Genomic DNA, 13,134 nt, shown 5'->3' on the forward strand with positions numbered 1-13,134 from the left:
CAGCAAGACAAGGTATTTACACACTAGAGCTCTGAGAGAACTGACTTTACAGCCATAGTCCTGCAGTTTCCCCAGAGTGTAAAAACCGAAGTAGTTAGTGATATACCTTTCTTATGAAAATATCCCTCTGTGGATGCGAGGTCACCACCATAATGTGAAATGCAGCACTTTTAACAGTTTTCTGAATTTTATCCTTTTGCCACTCTCTGTGGCTGATTGGGTTCATGTCATGAAGTACAGGCTGCTCACTGATATATGTGCAATCATGTGGTGTAATTTGGTACATTTTTGCAAGTGATGTATGTATTGCATACAGCAACATAGACATGATTCACCATGCAAATTCCAGGCCTTGCTCTGCTGCTGAGGATAATATTTGACAGCAGAGGAATTCTAAAGACAGGAGACGAGTAGGAGAGCAGAGCAGGATTGGGTGGGATTGACAAATCAAGCAATTAAAGAGGAGCTGATTATGTCATCATTTTCTTGGGCTGGTTGAAAATGGGTCTTGCTACGTTTCATATTCACTCTGAAAGAATGAATAAGGTAATGTACAGGGGGGCTGAGGATTGAAATATCTTTCAGGGACATTCTGCTTACTTTTTTAGACAGGCCTTATCTCCACACATTCAGCCCTGTTAATATGATGATGAACAATATTTCATGAAGGGCTGCTGAATGTGTCTCTCATGAAGAAAGCTCAGGCACACTCTGTCTCCTCCCTATGTCCTCATCTGTCCTTTGTATTACTTTTTTTTTCTGAGAGCGAGGGTAAAGGGGGGCAGGTGAGTGAAGGCAAAGTGAGGTAGATAATCACCACCGCTGCACACACATATCCCTTGGAAACACACCACTTCAGGAACCCCCTCTTCCTCTCCAACATCCCTTCAACATTTTCATATCAATAATCAAGCAATTTTTCTACAAGCTAATCCATCAAAGCAGGCTTGAGCTAATCTGCAGGCGAGGGGTTGGGTAGTGTGTGTCTCTTACTCTTTTCAGGTATGCCCCGCTCTCTGGCAGACATTTGTCCCACTATGTGGCACACAAAGCCTCTGCTCTGTCAGCACTGATTGATCAGAGGCCGTCTGTAAAGGAGTAAAGCAGCACACCCTATCAATGATGCTCTACATCTGTGCCTGAAAAGAGCCTTCGTCTCCTTCCACAACATGCTCAATGCTACAGATAATAAGAGCCTTGCTGTTAACAGCGCTTGCATTTCTAGTTTTTGTCATATGTATACATGCAGAGTGCTTACCTTTAGGATGGAGGAAAGAGAGAGTTAAAGAAAAAAACAGGCTTTTGGTAGGAAGATTATCATAATGTCTACAAATGCTGACAGGGCTGAGTTTTAGTGACTCTTTTCAGATTAATGGGGCCTTTAAAAAGGGTGCATTTGCAGAACAATATGATTGCGTGTTTGATTTTAATTTTCTGACAAGCTTTCACAGCATGTAACGGATATATGTGCATGTTTTTTCCTTTACTCTGCATTACTGGGACTTAGACAGGGTAGGGATGCTTTTTAGAAGCATGTAAAGGCATAGCAGGTCGCCTCTAGGAGCCTGGGTGATCCTGCAGGAGGCAGAGAGAGATAAAATGCAGAGGCCTCATTAGTAGCACATTTATCATCTCCTGTCTGTGATTTAAAAGAATGACTGGGTCAAATCACTTTAAATACCTCAGGGGAAATCAACATTTGTCATTGCAAAGCAAACCTGCCTCTCCACTCTTTTCGGGCATTAATTTATTCTTGTAAAGCAGACCTATTCACAGCCGCACTGATTTTAATTTCATCCTCGCAAAAACCTTGGCTGACTGTCTATCTCAATTCATTTCTTTAAAACACAATTGTCCCCTTCAATTCACTGAAGTAATACTCACCACTAGCAAGGATAAGCCCTATTCATAGTAACCAGGTAGGTGATGCAAATGGCCTTTAGTGAAACACTAAAGCACGTGAGACATTGAAAATCATTCTTCTGATGTGGACAATTAAAAGTGAATGCCTTCAACAGTGAACAGAAAAATGTACATGGTAAGAACAAGGAAGAGATTATGTATTATAAATGTGTTATTAATGTGCAACTCTGCAAGGTCGGGAAGTCAAGACAGGTGTTGAAATATGGATGTCATCCTCAAAGAGTCCGCTAACACTGCTGCAAGTGGACCCTCTGGACACATTGCTTAACAGAATATTTATGAATATGCCTCCACACTTGCTTACATCTCTGTTGGCATCATTCGAGGACAGAGCGATGTGGCTCATACTTGCAGCCACCATTTTTTAACAACAATGGCTGTGAAAACCCACATGTGAAAAACTTTTCACCTAGTTATCATCTTATGTCAATGGTTTTCTCCTGATATATTCGATAAGTTAGCAAACATATAAAGACATGAATATCTGCAGGTGTGGCCATTTGAGCTGTGTAGTATTCCAGCCTTCTGTTGACACTGTTCCAACTTTTTGAGACATGTTGCTCTCATCAAATTTGAGATGAGCTCATTTTTTGCGTGAAAAATGTTGCACTTTAAACATTTGATATGATTTATGTGTTCTACAGTGAATTAAATATTGAGTTTTGATATTTGCAAATAATTACATTCTGTTTTCAATTACGTTTTACACTGTATTACAACTTTTTTAGGAATCAGAGTTGTAGTTCCAATAATGTTTTGCTACAATTAAGTCTCAAATAGTGTGCTAGATAGATCAAGCATGATATGTTTTGGTTGTGGCATGGTCACTCCTACCACTACATCACCTTGTGACTTTACATTACTTCTGTTGAGGAAAGCTTTAAGATGTTTATGGCAGACATGCATTATAGGGCAACGCAAAAATGTTTCAAAGTGAAGAAGAAAAGGACAGATGAGGAGCAGGTCCTGAAAGAAGTGCAGGATGTGGTAAAAGCAGCACTAGAATAAACGCATATCTATTTCATGCAAGTTCAGACAGAATAGTCTGCCATATGTAAATAGAAGTTCAATAATGAATGCACTTCCCCTGCTTTTATTTGCTTTAAGCCCTCTCAGTCACACACACATTGGCACCATGCGAGACACAAATTAGAGAGCATTTTAAAGGAAATATTCAAAGAGCAGCCTGCCGCCGGAATATCAGTTATTATTTTTGATGCTGCAATTTCTGACACTTTGATGCAATCAGTGAGTAGCCCCGGCATTCAGCCCTCTCCAGGGAGAGAGCTGTCAGGAGTGAGGAGCCGGTGGGTAGATAATTATGGGAGATCAAACCTCGCTAGTTAGTAGGCAGGAACGGGAGGCAAATGCCAAAAACCAGCCAATGTTTCGCAAACGCTTGTTCAAGGATATCCTAATTGCTATAAGTGGTTCCTTCAGGACTGGCACTTCAAACACTGCTTGCTGCATGATGTCATCTCCCTGGTTCCCCCTCACACTCACAATAGGCAAATTAAGGAAAAGGGCACAACAAAACATACCAGAGGATAGTGTCCTCTCGATTTACTCACATTCTACAAACATACACTTACAGCAAAAGTATCTGCAAACCCAAAGATTTAGTCAGGACAACAAGATCACGCAGAGCTGTTTTAAGTTACTTTTTATGCTGATATCAACTAAAGTAACACCACACACCACAATTAATACAGAATGCAAACTAATTCCTATGTAAGGCACAAAAAGTTCACCCTTACTGTTAGTAAATATTAGAGTTGTATGATTTCAAAAGCTACACATTCTGACATCTAACTTTGTGCACTATAATTCAAAGTGAGAACACAGTCCAATCTGTCAGTACCGTTTCAAGCCTACCTCTCCGATTCCCCTCTTACCTTTACAGTTCAAAGGGAAGGAGAGGGGAAGGTGAGTACAATTAGTTGAAATCAGTCAGAACAAATTGTCCGACAAGCGCCGTACAATGCTAAGACATCATAGTCCATTTGCTGATGATGGAATGGCCTTGTTACCGTGACCCATGAACTTCAGCAACATGCATAAAAATCCCGCTTGTCTAATCAGTCTCTCATACTTCTCATTGACCAATATCAGGTCTAATACAAAAACTAACTTGAAAAAGAATCCTAGACCTGTTTCTTTCTGCCTCAGCTACTTCAAAGGAAATCCAACCCTCAGCAATCAACAAGAAGGATTTCATGTTTCAAAAACAATTCACATTTTCAAAGGGGGACCACAGCTGACATACAAACGCAGTAAACCTATTGAGTCTTCAGCTCTCTCATTCCTTTTCTCTCCCTGTTGTGAATGTGAATCTTGAGGGTCATTGATCATCTCATTAAATTCAGCCCAAAAGAAAGCGATCCTTTTCACACAGCTCAGGAATTCAGACGCAAAACAACCCCGCCTCTCTCTAAGCACACACAAACATACCCGCACCATCAAACATCACCAAATGACTGCCTTTCGCCGACAAGAAAGACTGCAATAAAATGATAAAATAAAGGCTATTTTGTTCAAAAAGGGTAAAAAGGGGTCATTTTCTGCATAGAGTGCTGAACTGTTAGCATAACAAAGCATTGGCTGGTGAGCTAATGGCCCCTCATCTGTGACAAGGGGCTCACTAGCTTTTTACTGTTGTGCTCCTCATGAAGTGGCCTAAAACATGCTTATTTCTACTTCTGACCTTCCAAAATTCAAACACAGGAAATCATAATGTCAAGTTCCGAGTCAGAACTCATCCACACACCGACAGACACAGAGTGAGGCAAAACTATAAACATGCCAAAGTGAGTGTAAGTTTATCACCAAAGACGTTGTGGAACAGACACAACTACTCAAACACACTGAGCAGGCAGGACAGCCTCGTGAGCGCTCAGCAGCCCTAGAGTGGCTTGGCTCAGTCTAATTGTCTCTCTAATTGGTAGTGTCTAAAGGGGCTCTTCTCTTTATTTTTGGACAGAGCAGCATGCCATCACGCAAGGCAAATTACACAGACAGGCTGGAACACAACAGAGACTGTGCAAATGACAGCAAGAGGGGAAAAAGTGAGTGCAGAGAGCAGAGGGGGGAGGATGATTATCATTATCATTATTTTATTCACCGCTGGGAAACGACATGTTGAGAAAACTGAGTTTCAGGTGGCTAAACATCCAAATTGCTCCCCTCCCAATGGCCCCTCAGTCCTCTCCATCATCCAAACTCAGGCTGAGTATGTTAAGGATGAGGTCATGCTGCACTCAACCAGACAGTGGTGAGAGGCCTTATTCTCCAGTCCTCAACCCTGATGGTTTATCTGGGAGGCCTGGCTTTGATGTGCTCGTAATATGAAGGACGCTGGGCTATCAGCTAGCTGTCAACCCAGTGACTACCCCGCATCGCTCCCAGGGGCAACAGAGCCAGCCGACCCAGCATGGCTGCCCAGCGCCCAGAAGCTTTGCCGCTGATGGACCTGATTAATTCCCCGGAACGCTGGTTTGTCTTCCTGCAGTTCAGTCAATGACTTCATTCAGCGGGGTGAGGTCACCAGAGGCTTGGTAATAAAGGAGCTGCACTTCACAGTAAAGACAGCATGCCTGTATGGAGCCTTCCAAAAAAAAAAAAGAAAAGTCCTTTAAGAAATAACATCCAAGTGTCTTTGGCTCCAGAGCCGCAGTCCTTGAGCATGAGGCGAGCAAACGATATTTCCTCTCCCTCCTGCCTTCTCTTCTCTTTTTTGTCCCTCTTTGTGGAAAAAATAATAATTGGCAGCCCAATGAATTATTAGCACACACAGTTGCTACAGTAATAACAATGTCCTATACTGATTAAGGCTCCATCAAATGTGACTTTCCTTTAAAAGATATAAAAGAGGTTCACACGAGTAAATGGATTTCTTAAATAAAAAAAATGATAAAGTGGGTGCTGCTTTTTCCTTCTAACTCTGACCACCTTCTATTCTATTTGAAAACTTTTTTTATTGAAAGCGTTTTTATTGAAAATAATGTGTCAATGTGATGAATGAATGTTCAATAAAACCAGTGATAATGACAGAATTTGTCCTCTCCTTGAATCATAACTGATGTGGCACAGTGGTCTAGAACAGTAGTTTCTTATAACAATGCTTATTACGAGGCAAAGGCCTTTAAACAAGTCAAATAAAATTGATATCATTCCCTTTTCGAAACTCAATGATAATCTTGGGAATTCCACTCCAACAAACGGCATGGGAAAATGACACAACTTACGACTGCAAGTAACTTACTCTTGCACTTATGGGACTGTAAAAAATGACAATTTCTTGAGATGTGTCATAAATTTGCAGAATTGCTCTTGCCATCCCCATGATGATGATTGCTCCTACTCCACAGGCCGTGCAAGTGTAGTCACTTCATATAATCTTAAGTCACAAATCACAAAGGGACCTAGCCTCCAAGGTGTATTATGGGACTTTGGAGGTTTTTTTGGTGGCTCAGTTAAGTCAAGCAGACGGAGAACAAATAGATGAGGGTCTGCAGCCTGCCTATCCATCCGTCGTCAACGGGGAGGGAGTGTGAATGAAACGGTGGGCCAGCAGTGATGCACGGCACAGCAAGCTCATAAAGCAGGCCATCAGCTGACCTCTGAGGCACAGGGGAACAGGCAGGGCCTTTACGACCATCACCAGATTTAATAGCCAATAATGACTGAAATAGCCGCTTAAACCTTTACGGACCTGCACAGCCGCATGGTAGCAGTGACAGCAGAGCATGGCAGGAAGAGAGAAAGGGAGAGTGATATATTCAGCCACTGCACTGACAGGGGCCATGTTTCAATCGAAGGGAAAATGACAGATAGAAAGGGAGAGTACCCTGATATGTGTGTCTCTTTAAGTGGAGCCAACTGGCTTGTCCATTCCCATCCTGATGAATGCACAACAGGGAGAGCTGGAGAGAGAATTGGATGTGGGAGACGACAGAAGTGATGTACAGCACAAAAGACATGAGGGAAGAACAAATAAAAATGTATTCATTTTGTTTTTCAAAAGCAAAAAACAAGTTACAAAGTCCTATTTTATTAATTAAAAATTCATTTAACAAAAAGAAAAAAGCTTTGTTTTAAAGTTGTTTTGCCAATGGACCGATGCTGTTTCAAATGAATGTCTAAATCTAAAGCATTTATTTGACTATTTACTTTGAGATGAAGAATGAACATTAATATGATAATGTATATGTAAAAAGTTTGGTAAACAGACATAATTATTTCTGCCTTTTAAACACGAGCTGAAAACAAGAGAAAATGATAAATCTCACAGTCAAATAACACAGAAATAGTATTGCACTCTATGATATATTTGAAGCTGCAGTATATCATTTTTTTTTTTTACAAGGGGAAAGTAAAAATCTTAATTTACAATCTTCGTTTAGTAGACTTCTTTCTCCTTTCGTCTAATGTCAAGTCTAAGTTATAGCATGCCAGCATCGTTTGGACTAAGATCATAACATCAATTCATTAACTGTTGGCAGCAAACTAATTCTGATTTTCCATAAACTCTCTAAACCTAATACAGTACTCATGAAGGGAGGCCCATTTCACAGGCTGGCACATGTTCAAGCAACATATGCCACATAATCTCTTAAAAAGCATGATCCCAGTCCAAATTTAATTATGTAATAGCACAAACGAAATCAGAGTGCCGACACAGCAGAGCTCTGATACACAGCGTTCTGCCACTCTACTCTCATTCTCCTCATTTGTTTATTGCTCTCAGCAGTCCCGGCAGCCTCGAGGGTTATGGCATCCAGAGTCCACTCAACGGTCTGCAGATGGCTCCGAGGCTTCATGCTCATTTCACATGGTTGTTTGTCTTTTTAATAAGGTATGCTTGAGAAATATGACTATTGTTATATGATCATAATACTTTTTCATGGTCTCACAAGCCATTATGTTTAGCGTGCTGTGTTTTTACATACTGAGTTCAAAGTCTTTTAACTTGTTTTTTTCTTTCGTTTTGTTAGTTAGTGCACATGGATTTACTGTGGTCTGACTCGGCCAATACAGTAATGCTGTGGTGGCAGTCAGATGAGCTTAAGCAGTTTCAGGGACTAAATGGGTGCGGAGCTCAGGGGGATGTTCACGGTTTCTTGAGCCCTGCACTTCCTCTGGCAGCTGCTCTCAACTTGCAAAAGCACTGTGCTGAGGCTCTTGATCTCTGTTGAAAACAGATAAAATTTTACCAGTGTACAGTGTCAGGCCTTTCCTGACTATGATACTGTCCCCAAACATTGCTGAGGAGGAGTAAAAATATATATATGAGCATGAAAGCCACAAAGGGGTTCTACTGAGGACTATATCCGAGATACCAGGTCACCTTTTTTTCCTGTTACAGCATCAATAAATCCTGGGGCAAAACTGCATATCTTAAGCACCTTACTGGCGACTTTTACAGTGCAGTCGGTGCTTGGCACGCATACGATAACATTCCCCTCACACAATGGTCTAATCTCCATGGCACAGGTAGCACTGGGATTGTCTTGGATGTGCACTCTGCCGTCGCCTGGGTTTGTCCCAGCATTAGAGCCCTCTGCATTCCTTTGTGCTTTTTAACCAATGAATTAAAGAGGATTTCAACAGGGGGATACTTATCGGAATTTTTTTTTTACCCCCTTTTACTCAAAGATAAACAAATCAGACTAAATAAGTTGGAAAGAGTTTCACAAACTCATTCTGTAATAAGGAAGAGCTGCTTAAGATAACAACGCCTGATTTAGACATTTTCTTACACAAAGAGTTAGGAAAAGTGAATCCTTAAGCTATGTGGGACAGGGTTCATTTTGAGCAAGTGCCACTGCTTTGTAAAATAGTTTACTTTACAATTTATAGGAGCCAATCTACTTCTTGAGTTGTGAGTGAATAAATGAAATTGTTGGGAGTATTGTTTGTAGATTATATATTCAGGTCACTTCTCCTAAGAAATCTTTTAATTTTTTAATCCATGCAGATGTTTGTTTTCAGAAAAGTTTCTGAAGTGCATCCCCAGATGAACACTGAAAGCATTCTTAAGTAGCTGAGTTGCTCTTATACAAAATACCTCAAAGCGTCTAAGATAATACATGTGGATTGAAATGCAATCTGCCTCTCACTTCTTCCCAAGATAAGTACAGCCATTGACAAGACCTGGCTTCCTCCTCTTATCTCACAAACACTTGATACCAGAAACTCTGTGCATGAATAAGTCTTTCAAGATTGTGATGTAAATATATCCGATTAATCACAACAAGGAAAACTGCAACATCTAGTGCTTCCATCCCCTAAACAACATCGTAAAAATGTTCCTTTGCTTGCAGTTGTATCAGAACTATTTTCTTATCCATATTTTCCACTCAGGAGTTTACGATCACACAGTCCTCAGTCAAATACCCATTACATTGATGTGCTTTAATCTATGCTTATCTATTGTAATATTTTCTTTTTCATATTTAAAGACGATTATTAACATTAATTTAAACAAGACAATATGGGAAAACCTACAGACAAAACAGAATTATAATCTATGCAAAAGCTTTGAGCTGATTTTGATTCCTGATGGATTTAGTGACACATTCACCCCCACTACCCCCCTAGCACTAAAATATTTAATTTTATTGAGTAGATCCCCAGGCCACAAAAAGAAACCATCAGGTCTATGTTCAAGTTTAATTACTGATTACTGATTTAAACCCAGTCTCAACCCTCCAGGCACATTTCTGCTTCAGCTGTAAGAATGGAAGTGAGAAAGATGTGCTGAAAATGACCGAGATTTTCAAATAAATGTGCATGGGAGTGTTTTAAGAGTTTTTTAAACTAAAGGTTTGCCTATGTATAAAACAAATAGTAGGGCAATCTAACACACACTATTAAGACAAATCTATCAATGATTTGAAGATCCTTAATATCCCTCCGCTCCACAGTGTGGCGCTCTGCTCTTTGTTTGTTGCAATGACTTAAAGCAGATTGAGATGAGCTTCGTTTTGGCACCTTCCATCTGTCCCCCCCGCTTTTCACACTATTAAACGTCTGTGCATGCGAGCATGCAAGTGTTTGTGTGTGTGAGAGCAAGCCTGTGTGTGCATGTGTTTGATTAAGCTCTGTCTCGTAACCCTCATCGCTGCCAATGCCTCTGAATCTATTACAATCCCTTCATCACACACGCCACTTCATTTACATTCCTCAGGTCTTATTTGAAGAATATCTCAGGTGGGGGAATATATTTTCTGAGTGTCCCTATTATAGGTTTACTCAGATTCCAATGGGCTTGAAAAGTTGCAGCACTACACCAAGGGAGGCATTTTCACCTAATGAAACCCAAGATCAATAGAGCTGGTCTCTCTCTTATATATAGTGTATGTACACAAGGGAAATAAAGTATTATTTTTCATCCTCAAATGTATAATGGATATCATTCTTTATTTAATGCCTCGTTCAATTCCACATATGCCACAAAAGGGGAAATATTTCCTCTGATGATGTCCTTACATTACAAAAAGAAGTGGAAACATTAGGCAGAGAAGTATGAGTGAAATTGAGCATAACATACCTGAGAAATAACAATACACTGTCAAGTTCATCATCTAATTCAAGCATTATACCACAGTACATTTAATCATATATGATCAAAAAGCTTATAGACATTTACATATTAATCTGATTTGCCCACTGAAATCGACATATTTTAAATCAAGAGCTCAGGTTTTAAAAAAAGAAAGAGAGCACAGGAACGTGGAGAGGAGAAAAGAGCTGTGATAAGCATAGAGTAGAAGGAAGATGGGGGAGAAAAAGATGAGGGGAGAGCGGTGAGAGCAGTCACTTCAGGTGCAGGCCTTATCGGAGGTAGAGAGAGGACCTTTCTTATGTAATCTGTGATTTCATTCAGCCTCTGTATCAGATGATTGTCTGGGAGAAGAAAAAGCCATTTTGAGGGGAATGGGCTGCGTGAAAAGGATCGCCTCCCCGGCAGCTCACCCTTCCATGTCGAACCAGCCGCATGGCACCGAAGGTCAGCAGAATTATTGGAGGCGGGGGTAGCTCTGCCAGAGAAGACAATGATATGGCCTTAACCCTCATTTAGAGGTGCCATTTCCCCACCTGACCCCCCTGCTAAAGTGTTATTTTTCCATGTTATGAAATGTGATAGCTCTCTGGTGAAACAGGAGTCTCCAGTTAGGAAGGTAATACTTTGGTGTGCAGCGACAACCAGACAGGCTCAGCATCTCTTCTAAATAGGCTGGCTGTGCGGCCTTACCGCACTGTGCAAACGCAGACAGTTCAATCAGGGTAAAACAACGTTCATTTAACCACTTGGCTAACAACAGACAGTCGTGTATGCAGGAGCCCCAAGATTGCACAGTTAGGGGAGATGATGATAATGTCTTTGTGAATTTCACCCAAACATGTCATTTTAAAATCAGGCTCTACACAGGGCTGTGTTAAGTGTCAAAAACTATTGTTTTCAGTCCCTGCTCAATTTCTCCTGCTTCACATGATAGAGGTAAAATGGGACAGAACAGTTTTCGTTTTATGTGGAAATATCCTTATTTAACACAGCAGTTGATAATTGACGAAGAGTCAAATGCAGTAGTGATTAAGAGGTCTATTTCTGCATGAGATGAAGATCATGTTTGAAATACTTGTCCGGCAATTACTAAGTCAACTTTTACAGGGGGTGTGGCATTAATAAGTTACGTAGGAAAATCATAAATGGCTAGTGGTTCATTAATTTCATATTATATTTTCATTAATGGAAAATGATGTGAGCAGGGCTCTGAATAATTCAATTTCAAAAGAAACCATGTGAAATATCAAATGTCAAGGAGATAAACTGTCTAAGCGCTTCACAGAAAAAGTTGCATACAATTATGTTTCTGTTTAATTTCATCAACCAAAAAAAACAAAGTTATAAAAATCCTTCTTTATTGTCCTGCGGTAACAAAATTGTGACTAACATGAAAAGAAGAAAGGATCACCTGCAACAATGTATAGATTGCTGTGCATGCAATGATGAGCAAACCGCTGTCGCACAAGAAGAATTCAGGTAGAAAAGAGGATGAAACACAGAGAGATGTATATCTTAGTCAACTCTCGGCAGCTCCACCTAGGGGAGCCTGCCTGTCTCTACCCTCAAAGTTGTGATGCTTGTTCACCCCCTCTGTGGGTCTAAACAAAAATGTGTGATGGTTTGCTGTGACTATAACTCCAGTGAATCATTCCTGATTATTTGTCACTTATCACGTCTTTGATTTGAGACAAGAGGACACATGGCTACAGGGTCCAGTCTGACACAAGACCTTGGTTGTGAATAATGGTGCCCAGAGGGCCGTGGCACAGGGTAATGCCGCGGGGGTCAGAGGAACAGGCAGATTAAGGAGCTGAGGTGTTGGGTTTGTCACCTCGGGGCCTCCACCCACACATGGAGAAGACGCTGTGATCGGGGTCTGCCTTCATCTAAAGCAGATGGTATTTTTTTTAATGTGTCAGGGCTTATTTTTGGGATGCAGCCTCTGGCAGGCCCTGGGTACACTAGTTATTAGGCATGTACGCTTATAATTTAGTTAAACCACAGAGGGTTTGGACACAAACCCTGAAGCCTCAAACTAAAAGACTTCCCCTCCCTCCTCCCACTTTTCTCTTTCCTATCGGAGTATTGAAGCAAACTGAAAAGAAACTGTTGCTGTAAGAATGGTGTTACACAAAAAAAGCACACAGCTGCATGAATACACTTCAGTCTGCCTTGTAAATGCCCATAAACCACTGTTATAAAGTGTGGGACTGAAGCATGTAGGAGTTGTAAAGGAAAACCACTTAAAGTTGGAGTTGCAAGTGCTACATTTGTATGAATAGTAGAAAACAAAGGTAGAAGGCATCTGCAGGGCAAGAAAACCTGCTGCACAAGCACTGGAATCTAAATCCACACACTCATATGTCACAACAGCACTCACACAAACACACACAGGCATCAGGACTGCAAAGAGATAATTAGCAAGCACAGCTGACTCCTTGAATTGTCCTCCGTCCTCCCCCCATCGTTTCCCTGCTAATAGGGGCGTGAGTCCCACTTATTAGATGTGATTATCCACCCAGGGCTGTATGTAGATTAGCTTTATTACATCCCTTAACCAGCTTCTGTGCTATTTAGACAGAAAATGTAATTCAATGATGTAACTTAGATATAAATCTGCATTTACAGGGCCAAGTCCCACT

This window comes from Leuresthes tenuis, unplaced genomic scaffold (assembly GCF_036924035.1).
Source record: "Leuresthes tenuis unplaced genomic scaffold, fLeuTen1.0.hap1 SCAF_2, whole genome shotgun sequence".
NCBI classification, from domain to species: Eukaryota; Metazoa; Chordata; class Actinopteri; order Atheriniformes; family Atherinopsidae; genus Leuresthes; species Leuresthes tenuis.